We start from the raw sequence: 12204 nt of genomic DNA, 5'->3' as shown, positions 1-12204 counted from the left end.
AAGCACAGAGAAATCCTTTGCCTTCAAAATGTTACTTATCCTGTTTGACATTTTCCCTATAAAAGATAATCTGCGCAATTTCTTTCCAGTTTGTCTGTGTTTTTCATTGGGGACTGTAGGGACCTGGCTTGCTTCTTAATCTTTTTACCTAGAATTTTGTCCATGATTTTTGGGTTATATTTATAATTTGTGGCTACTGTTTTTATTGTATTAAGTTGCTGCTCATAGTATTCTTGGGACATAGGGATAGAAAAGAGATGTTGTATCATGTGGTGGAATGCTGCATGTTTATTGGCTGTAGGATGTTGGGAGGAAGCCAGGATGAATGCGTCAGCGAATGAGTCTTTTCGATAAATTTTAAATTTATGGTTGCTGTCTTCCATCTTCAAACTAAAGTCCAGGAAATTTATGCCGAGCCACCCCCAACTCCAACTCCAACATGGACGTATTTGACAAGCCCAACAGCTACTAAAGGCCAACGGCCTTGCCGCAGTGGTAACACCGGTTCCCGTCAGATCACCAAAGTTAGGCGCTGTCGGGCTGGGCTAGCACTTGGATGGGTGACCATCCGGTCTGCCGAGCGCTGTTGGCAAACGAGGTGCACTCAGCCCTTGTGAGGCAAACTGAGGAGCCACTTGATTGAGAAGTAGCTGCTCCGGTCTCGGAAACTGACCTACGGCCGGGAGAGCGGTGTGCTGACCACATGCCCCTCCATATCAGCATCCAGTGACGCCTGTGGGCTGAGAGTGGCACGGTGGCCAGTCGGTACCTTTGGGCCTTCATGGCCTGTGCGGGAGGAGATTAGTTTTAGTTTAACAGCGACCAAAACTCATGTTTGGGATTGGCGACCTTTTTGTGGTCTGCTTGGATATATTAAGGAAAATTTGAATATTTTTTTCACTACCATAACTCGCAAATTATATTCTATATTCGGTACTTCTATAACACTTTTGCAATAATGTAGAGAGGCATACGAAGAAAATATTTACATCAAATAACTCTCTTACGGTTGTGGGTTCTTCAGTGCATGAGAGGAGAGAAAGAACTTGTTTTCCATGTAAGAGGTGAGTAAGCCTTGTATCACCGTATTCCTGACTCTAGCACTCATCTTACATACCAACAATAATGAGTAAGAGCTTTGCTGAGTAAATAAACATGATTCCTTCCTGTATTGCACCACTCATGAAGCAAGAGCAACTTCCGCTGTGAACTCTCTCGTTCTAATCTAAAGAACAAAACAAGTAAACATATTACAACAACGAGTCTCTCAGAATGCAGTGTACTGTTATACAATTTGCTTGCAGTGTTGGATTGAGTTAAGTTCACTTCACTGTTTGATTCCAAGTATGTCCGTGTGCAAAACTGTACATTTCGTTGGTGTTTCGCGATTGAACCTAATTCTAAATACGAACAACGTTACAGATACGTTTGGGAATCCTATCCTGAGTTTAAAGTGTGGTTACGTTCTGTTGAAAATGACTCTGCAGAAGCCTACTGTACTTTCTGCGCCAGCCGGAGTGGCCGTGCGGTTCTAGGCGCTGCAGCCTGGAGCCGAGCGACCGCTACGGTAGCAGGTTCGAATCCTGCCTCGGGCATGGATGTGTGTGATGCCCTTGGGTTAGTTAGGTTTAATTAGTTCTAAGTTCTAGGCGACTGATGACCTCAGAAGTAAGTCGCATAGTGCTCAGAGCCATTTGAACCATTTTTTTTTTTTGTACTTTCATCAAGTGCGAAATGAATGTGAAATTAAAGCATGGTAAAACACAGCACATTTTCTTATCCTTTCGAAAGTTCTCGAAACGGAAACTTCGTTTTTAAATCGAGACTAAAACAAATGCCATTAACTATAGGAAGCAGGAATTTGCATGTTCGCCGCTGAACATAGTTCATTTCTTTCGTATGATCACTTGTCAGAATTATGTAAAAAACAATTTTCAGATAGCAAATGTGCAGGTAACTCCAGTTACACGGAACTAAGTACAGAGAAACTGTCGTAATTGTGTTAGTTTAACAATTTTCGGAAATTTTGCGTCAAGATATTGGTGAAAATAAATTCAGATTAACTTTAGATGAATCAACAGATATATCCATTGCAAAACTACTCGGCGCTTGTATATTCTATTACAGCGCCTCAGTGCAAAAAAATTGTGTGCACGCTCTTGGGTTTGCTGGAATTAAAATCTAGCACAGCTGAAGCCATTGTTAATTCAATAGAAGCGTTGTTGGGGTATCGTAAACTTAACCAGGAAGATATTATTGTAGTCGTAGTTGACAAAGCTTCTGTAAACACAGGAATAAACAATGGTGTATATGACAGACCTATCACACCTGATTATGATGCGTTGTGTTTGTCATTCATTGCAGTTATCAGTCTCTTACGCCGCAGAAGAGACACAGCCAAGAAATAACGACTTTTTGGTTTGAGAAACCTACAACTGGTTTTCGCATTCTTCTAAGCTCCAAGCAATGTATAGGGACATTTATAAAACACTAAATGAACGGGAAGAACCTTTGAAAATTCCAGCTGTGTGTGAGACGTGATGGTTTTCTCCTGAGCGAGTTGTTACAGTAATATTGTCACAGTGGAAAGAAATGAAGCTTCACTTTCTGATTGTCAGACCTAAAGAAAACTGCTACATCAGAAATGATGTACAATATGTATTGCGAACCTGCGAGTAAGTTATATTTGTGTTATTTGAAACCAATAGTGAGAATGTTGACCCTACAAAATTACTTCCGGATTTGACAAATTTCATCCAGTCAGCGCGTACGAGAATTATAATACCTACAGCGAAAGTAGATATCCTGCAAGTGATGCTGATTCGTATGTAGATCGTAAACCATACACAGGGTATGAAATTGAGCAAATGATTTCAGAAATTAAACTCAGTCGTGAAACAGAAAATGTCCTTCATAAACGGTGCATAGATTTCACAATAAAACTCACTAAAAAAACTAAGAAAGAGGCTTCCTAATAACGTTCACATCCTGAAAAGTTCTCTGTAAACGAGGTTCTAAAGTCCCTTAAGGAACCAATTACTGAATTAACTGAAATATTTCCTTGTACGGAGCCCGACGTAATTGAATCCAACATTTGTCAGTTGCAAAACATCAGTTCATAAAATGGCGCAACACTAGTAATACAGCGGATTTTTGGGCTGAAGTAGGTGTTCCTAAAGATTACACAGGCATGAATTCCTTTCAACAGTTATGATGGCTCGATATTAAAGTGTTAAATTTCCCTCATTCAAACGCAGAAGTGGAAAGCGTTTTCTGTCAAATGAGCATTGTGAAATCAAAATTGCGTATTAGAAAGAATATCGATACCCTGAAATCGATTCTTACATTAATAAGTGGGATAAAGCACATAGGAAAGTATTGTCATTGATATGAACCACCTGACTCTGTGTTGCAGCTGATAGAGGCAATATCAAGTTACACCAGACTGTCTGCTCCTGACAATGGAGCAGCCAGACCTAATCATTCATCTTCAAGAATGGAAAAATATGTAAGTGAGGATGAGGACTTAATGTAAATGTAAATTTAAAATAAAAAAAACACTTTATTTTTGTTGGCATCTGATTATCATTATCAATTTCGTTTGGACATTATAACAAATTTTGAGCTAAATTTGATATTTTATTTGTTTTAAGTTTGGGGTATTTTGCTTGAAAACGGCGACTTTTGGAACGGCTTTTGGGAACTTTCAGTACCACCGAGTTGGCAATACTGGTCGTGGTACTTCTACCTCCGCACTTCTCGCTCCCCTCTGCTGAAGGAACAGATTTTAGGTTGTTATATACTCTGCAAGTAAAATAATTAACATAACTTTATTTTAGTTGACGTAATTAATTTTTGATCTATAATTCAAAATGTATTACACTGTAAACATTTCACTTCCGCTTAACTGACAGGTGCCTCATACCTGGTGTTAAAGATGTATTCACGTCAGAAAGACTTACAAGTAAACGGGAAAGTAAGACGTCATGGAAAAATGATATTTTGAAAACGGATGACTGCTTATGAAAATGCATTGAGGGGGAGGGGGAAGGGCGGTACTTAATATTTTCACACGAGGCGACAAAATCTCTGGAGCCTCCCTGCATTATGTGCTACTGTGCTCTATAGTACTCTAATCATGGTTTCCCAAACTGTGTTCTGCGGAACACAGTGTTCCACTGGAAGTGAATAAGTTCTCCGAGAAATGCTATTAATAAGATGGAGTAATTTTCGTCATTTTTGTCGATACTTATGTAACGGATGTAATTTTCATAACTGATCGCTGTTGGCGCCACATAAATCATAACACTACACATTTATGCCACTTCATATTACTAATGAAAATAGCTTATACTGTGGTACCATATTAACTTGGTCCCTTCTCGTTATTAATAATGGTAGATAGAAGTTTGAAGCTGTTATTCTTGCCACAACTGCCAGCCTATGCGTAGCCAATTGTGCTACATCCACTAACCTAACATCCAGAAAAAATGGCGGGAAGTTTGAATTTTGGCGGGAAAATACATCAGTTGTACTATGTCCACTAACCTAAGCCTCCAGAAGAAAAAATGGCGGGAATTTTGAATTCCAACAGGACAATGCATGCAAAACCGTACTTGTCTTATTATTATTCATTATTATTGATTATCATTTATTATTATTTATTATTATTGACCTGCCTCCACTAGCAAATTCCCTCCAAATTCAAATTCCATCACGATAATCGCTGTAAAACTTTACTTGTCTTTATTATTATCCATTATTATTCATTATCATTTATTAACATTCATTCTCATTCATTGTCATTTATTATCATTCATTATCATTTATTATTATTATTATTATTATTATTTTTATTATTATTATTATAGGCCTACCTCCACTAGAAAATTGCCCCATATTCAAATTCCAACACGATAATGTCTCGAAAACTGTACTTCTATTTATTATTATCATTTATTACTTATTGAACATGTCCGATTTTCTCGGCGAGAGAGCCATTTGCCTTACATCCATAGCAAAAATCTATCCCAAGTTCAAATCCCAACACCATAATTGATCACACCTACGAACTTTCTCCGTCACTTATCTGTTTTCACTGGTAACCTATCAGAATTGCGTCAAATAATAAAGTACACTCATAATAACCTAAGTCTTGTCCTTTGATTTTGCAGGGGGGAAGGGACTGAAGTCTTTATTTCAAGCAGTACGGTCATCACTTGTTCTCCAACACAGTCAGCACACATCTTTGATATCGCAGTGCAGTCGCCACGACGTCCGCGCTCCAACTGAATTACTTCAAATCCCCACCACCCCCTGGCCCCGCCACTCACGTGAGGCGGCTGCTTGCACTGGACTGCCGGTATGTTGGGGGCGAGCCCAGCGATCACTCCCACGTCGTAAACATGTTTTTGCTGGACACATTCGAACTTGCCGAGTTTGACGTCACTGTGGTCCCTTGACCGCTCACCACGTGTAATCCTCGCCTCCGCACGTTTCCCGCCAAAATTGTTTGCCTCGGCGCTGAATCACACAACGGTCGGCCGTTCCCTGCCACACTCTTGGCACCAAAGTTGTTTCTCTGGGCACGCTGAAACCTGTCGATGCCAACCGCTCACCGTCCACCATGTGTCCTTGTGCGAGCGAGAATGCAGTGCTACACTTTTAGCGGTAAAGTTTGCATGACAGTGGAATCCACCATGACTGTATAACAGCACGTTTGGTCGGCACTAGCTCTTGCTAACTGACTCTCTCTCGCGCACGAGCTATAACTGGACAATCGCTGCGCCGCTTACGTCACACACCCTCCATACAAGCGACAGACATAGTCTTCTGTAAATATGCTAACTCCCACATCGCTAATCTAACCTATCAATTACCTAAGTACTTAATTCCATTTCAGTTTTAATCACATTAAATAATTCAATCTACAATTTCGTATACGTATGCAAAGGTGTTCAACTACCTAATTTCAACTACTTTTTGACGACCAGACAGCCACCTCTTCCTAGGAACTAGCGCCGAGTTTGAGTTCTGGCAGTAAAGAAAGTTCACGTCCGCTTTCTCTACCAACCTAACAAAATTGTTGGAAAGAAAGGGCACTTGTTCTAACCTCAGCCACCCGACCGCCACTTCCTACTAGGAACCAGCGCCAAGCTTGAAATCTGCCATTAAACGAAGCTCACTGGCGCTTCCGCCACCGACCTAAGAAAATTGTTGCAAACGAAGCTCATCACCGCTAAACTAAGCCACCAGCACTCAGCCTCTTCTTACACTAGGCCCATGGATGGAGGAACCAATTTACTTTATTTAGGAAAGGAGTATATGTATCACACCGACATGTTCCACACCATAGAGAACTGCAAAACACTCCTACATAACTCATTTATAGTGCTCTAGACACACGCTTGCTAATTGTAAACAGTTAAAAATAATGCATAGCACAGCCTACAGACATGCGAACCGCTCGTAAATAATGCAAAATATTTACGTCCAAATAGCCAAACAACTCCCAATTTTCGGAAATAATTTCAGTGCATAGGCTGATGGAAGGAGGAACGAGTGGTCTTTATTTATTTGGGACATATCTTTATGAAACTTTTGCTTCTGATAGGTTTCGATATGTAAGGCTGACCTAAGGCATGTTCTGAACTCCAGTAATGCACTACACTTGGCAACACAATCACACCCATCAAGATATTCATTCCAATCCAGACCTGTAACTTCTCTACAGATAAATTTGTCCAGTTATTTGTCGACTCACTCACAGTCTGACCAGATTGCCGTAATTGCGCAAAAACCGCTCAGACTGTGCTGTGCTGCTCGCGGAAGTAAGGAAGGACTGCACTCTATTTATTTCAAGCCCTTTTATTTAGTCGTGGAGTATATTTGTCACAAAACTGCCGCACTGATCCGACGGTGGCCATATGACACGGGCCACAAACACCTAAACAACTCCTAACTTCACCACACAAAAGCAAACTGCTCTTAAATAATGCAGTACACAATATCCGCAGACGAGCTCTGTACTCTGAAACTCTCCAAATAAAGCACAGCACAGTGCACAGACATGCTCGCAAAATAGTGCAACAGACGCGCCCAAACACCTCCAGCTGCCAAACCGACCAAAAGTCTCTGCTCGGTCTCCCCCAAACATGACCACAACACAGTCGCATTCGCGCCTGACACCGGAGAAATTGATATCGCCTATGCGCCTTAGATTACGCTCCAAGGCAGGCGCGCGCGCGTGCGGTCGGCGGGAGAGAGGGTTTCAGAGCCTCCACCCAAGTTCAGCTTCCGCCCTCGCTCGTGACAGCCGACCAGAAAGGGCACTCTTCTCTGACACATGTGAAAGCTGCATTGTTCTTCTCATGTTTACCACCGGCGTCTCAGGTCTGGACCTGCCTTCACGTCTATTGTCAGAATACCACATAGCTCGTCGACACACACGAATAACGCCACTGCGAAAATTTGCTGCGGTCACGGAAAACCGATCATTCTGATCTGCACTGCATGGGCGTGTAATGATTGACAACACTCTATTTATTTTTTCAAACAACTTATTTAACCATACAGTATATCTATCACACTATCACAAAACACCCACCCAGATTTGCCCTAGGCCATGTCGCACAGCCCACAGACACGCACTCAGTCATAATTTCAGTACACACAATAGCAAACTGCTACTAAATAATTCTTCACACTGATGTGTAGATACACTCAGTACTCGTAAACTATCCAAATAACGCATAGCAGAGCCTGCAGATCCACTCGCAAAATGACTCATTTAGGTACGAAAAGGGGTTCGCTACGCTTTCAACTATCTAGTTTCAACTACTTTTCAAGGTCATCCAACGTCTCAGTTCCACATCCGAAATACAGGTTCATAGATCGTTGTATATGGGAAATGTCTTACGATTTTCGCTAGCTTAGCAAATAAGAGAGGTCTAAATTCTCGTATAAAATATTTATTACCTTTGCATATTCATCTACACACAGAAAACAACTAGTTATAATAATGTCCAATTTAATTTTTAACTTATAGCTTAAATTCACATCTGAATCATCAATTTCTTTCTCCGACCAGTAAGTTGACAAATACAGACAAGGTATATTCTCGAATTCTAGTACATATCTAATTTTCTTCCTGTAAAATACTTGGTTTACGGCTTTAACTATTAGCTCTGTTCCTAACTGCAGCTCTTCTAGGCGAGAGAATTCAGGGATTTTAATTTTTCCTCGTATCTCCTCCATGACGCTTCAGTTAAAGCGTTCCACGTCTTCCTGTGTGTATGTCGGCAACTCTTCTGCTCCACATTCTTGCGGGGTTTCTGTGTATAACATTAAGTTTACAACTTTTGCAAACGAGTGTCCATTAAATGTAGTTACTCCATCAGTTTTAAACTCGGCAAATGGCTGTTCTGTTGCTAGGTAGACAACATCTAGTTCGCCACACTTAGATACAATATAACCATCCTTTTTAAGCCGATCCAAATGGGAACAGAGCTTAATAAACACATTTTTCGTGTATCCCTTGATATAGTAAACGTTCTCGACTCCACTGATTTCGGCCAGTACTCCAACACGTGACCAGTTTCCATGGCTGTTTACAGTAAATGCCAATATTTTGTATCCCCCCTTCGTAGAGAGAGATTTTTCCATACACTGTGTTTACCTGGCCTGCACATCCGCAATAGCCTCCTCCTTTTCCATTTGCAGCTTATATTCTTCCTTTATCGCAGCTGTCTGCTCTGTATACTCTGGTTTTCTTTTCTTTAGCTCGATGTCATCCATTTCCAGTTTCCTTTTTCATGCACATAAAACATTAACTGCACTTAAAAGAGTAATTTCTTTAATGGAGAATGGTTTAAGTCTGTGTGATACATTTACTCTTCTTCTTAAGACTTGGGGTATAACATTATTTCTAGAAACCAGTCCCAGTTCGGCGATATCTATATCGTACGGTATTGTGGAGAACAGAGTTCTAGATTGAGAAAAATAACTTTCTCCTGCTTTAACATAACACTTCTGCGTTATACTAATATTGTCTTTGTTGGAGTCTGTGTTAAGAACCTCTACGTAGTTTACAGGCAGGTAATTAAAACTGTATGCAGACAGAGCATAACTTATAAGCTTTTCTTGGTCCTGAGAGTCCGGCAGACTTTCGTGCACACCAGTCAATTTTCGAGTGTTCTTATTACCCCAGTAGACAAATTGCAGAACGTTGTTAAACACCACACAGCAACTGTTCTGTAAATTATTAGTTAGCCGACACCACATAGACGCAGTTGGCACAGAGTAAAGTGGAGCACATTGTAAATACCGCTTGTTAGTGTCTAATACACGTAAACAGCTCTGCACTGGGTCGAACACACGATCCATTCTGTAGCTGTATATAGTTGCCTCATCTTCCCCGAACCTGCATGCTACAGTAAAATTCCAACATGGCTTTAGTTACACCCTACACATCGTTCAGCTGATCCCATTTTCAGATCTTTGCACATCTGATATCTGCAATTTAAGTCCGAGAAAGACATATCCATTACCTTCTGCAGTCTGTTTAGAAACAGGACGACCTCATTTACTGCAACAGGACCTTGTCGTGACCATTCGCCGGAAATGCGAGCGCCGTCGGCGGCATTTCAAAGCCACATATCTGTCCATCTAAACAGCTGTCCACTCAGCCCCAGGACCAGCATGCCAAAGTGGACTCTCTCTATACCTGCTCTCCAGCTATTGTCTAACCACATACACTGCACAAATGGATTCCTGAATAGCGCAGATCTCTATCCTCCCCTGCATCTCCAACTCGACATGTAAACACTGTCTCTTCCCCAGCCAACGAACCCGACGTCATTCACGCTGCGCTGACAATTTCCACTCACAAATCTTAAACACTCTCATATATAAAAGCCTACTCACTCCTGCCAAAACTCACTTAATAATAAAAACCATTCTCCCTTTCTAAGCATATATTAGTATGCATTTAGAACAAATAGACAAACATAATTCCAAGCAGAAGTCATACATATGATTAAAAAGAAAAAAAGACCTCAATTTAGGTTATCCGACATTTATTTACATGTCCTAATGATACAGTCGTAGATGAGTCCCGTCATCCACTCGCTCAGTCCTTCAACACACACTTTCACAGAACTTGTTCTACTTATATGCCCCCCCCCCCCCTCCCGTTATGATAATTTTGTACAAGCATTTACGCCCCCCACATACAACCCAGCTCAATAGAACATAATAATTCCTTTTTCCATAGATAGTCATAATCGGTGAACAATTAAACGTAAATGTAGTCAAATAAGCAAATACTTTTATCTACATACGCACCCCTCTCACTGAGGATAGAGCATTTAATATTATATACTTAAACACAGACCAATGATAACAATATTCCGACTCGCACCTTGCCCTCGTAATAAAGATAAAATTCATTTTACTATACGGTACAAAATAGCCATTTTACATCAATGCACCCTCAGTCGAATCAAGTCGCCCTCAGAACAGTTCAGCTAATTCGAGAGCCTTTTCTCGTTGGCAGAAACGCGTCAGTCTTTCTGATCAGAGCCTGCTCCCTTTTATACAGACTCGCGTATTAGAAGACCAAAAATATTTTTAATATAATATTATAAAATTCACATCGTACTCGTCGATATTAAGCACAGTCCTAGTACTTTAGCGGGCCATAGACCTCTGACTAGCTAGAATCCCTGCCCTGCACAGACATTAACACAGACTGATGCACGGCCTCTCACAGGAAACTATACCCTGCACCTTGTAAATCATATTCTTACAGTCGATACCATAACATTGAATGATTTTAAATAAAGGACAGCCACAACACAAGGAAAATAGAAGAGCCTGGTGGCGTTGTGGCGACTTTCCAAAATACCCCCCCCCCCCCCCCCCCGAAAGTGACTGATTGCCTCTACATTTAAACTCATATGTCGCAATGACCCAATAGTTGATAATTCTGCCTTCCATCCCTAGTGATTGTTCATTTTGCGAACAAGTACGGGATCACCGTTTTCGCTGCTAGCAACCCCAGAAGTTCCGGTCCATCAACCAAAATTTGTTCCCCAACTCATACAACCATTGTCACTCAATCATTATGTGGTACCCAGTTCATGGCTGGTATGGTTAATACACCACGGATCTACTGTAATATTAACCATCACAACTGATATCGCGAAAAATTTTACAGCAAGTCCAACACTGGACAATCATGTGACAGCATGTATTCCTAATTTCTGAATCATAGCTAAACCATACCTCATCTACATTGCAAGTATCATTGCGAGCACTAATAGATGACTGCTCAGTACATGCATTCACACTTAGTTCTCGAACACATTTCCCATATACAGCGACCTATGAGCCTGTATTTCGGATGTGGAACTGAGACGTTGGATGACCTTGAAAAGTAGTTGAAACTAGGTAGTTGAAAGCGTAGCGAACCCCTTTTCGTACCTAAATGAGTTATTTTGCGAGTGGATCTGCAGGCTCTGCTATGCGTTATTTGGATAGTTTACGAGTACTGAGTGTATCTACACATCAGTGTGAAGAATTATTTAGTAGCAGTTTGCTATTGTGTGTACTGAAATTATGACTGAGTGCGTGTCTGTGGGCTGTGCGACATGGCCTAGGGCAAATCTGGGTGGGTGTTTTGTGATAGTGTGATAGATATACTGTATGGTTAAATAAGTTGTTTGAAAAAATAAATAGAGTGTTGTCAATCATTACACGCCAATGCAGTGCAGATCAGAATGATCGGTTTTCCGTGACCGCAGTAAGTTTTCGCAGTGGCGTTATTCGTGTGTGTCGACGAGCTATGCGCTATTCAGACAATAGACGTGAAGGCAGGTCCAGACCTGAGACGCCGGTGGTAAACATGAGAAGAACAATGCAGCTTTCACATGTGTCAGAGGAGAGTGCCCTTTCTGGTCGGCTGTCACGAGCGAGGGCGGAAGCTGAACTTGGGTGGAGGCTCTGAAACCCTCTCTCCCGCCGACCCCATGCGCGCGCGCCTGTCTTGGAGCGTAATCTAAGGCGCATAGGCGATATCAATTTCTCCGGTGTCAGGCGCGAATGCGACTGTGTTGTGGTCATGTTTGGGGGAGACCGAGCAGAGACTTTTGGTCGGTTTAGCTGCTGGGGGTGTTTGGGCGCGTCTCTTGCACTATTTTGCAG

General features: G+C 41.4%; 1 pseudogene; it reads left to right on the top strand.

Annotated features, from left to right (window-relative positions):
- Positions 1-474: 474 nt before the first annotated feature.
- LOC124723637 lies at positions 475-592 on the top strand (annotated as a pseudogene).
- Positions 593-12204: the final 11612 nt, after the last annotated feature.

Source organism: Schistocerca piceifrons, chromosome X, assembly GCF_021461385.2.
Source record: "Schistocerca piceifrons isolate TAMUIC-IGC-003096 chromosome X, iqSchPice1.1, whole genome shotgun sequence".
Taxonomy (NCBI): Eukaryota; Metazoa; Arthropoda; class Insecta; order Orthoptera; family Acrididae; genus Schistocerca; species Schistocerca piceifrons.
Note: the sequence above shows the minus strand (reverse complement) of the source record. Positions and strands in the feature narration are given on the sequence as shown.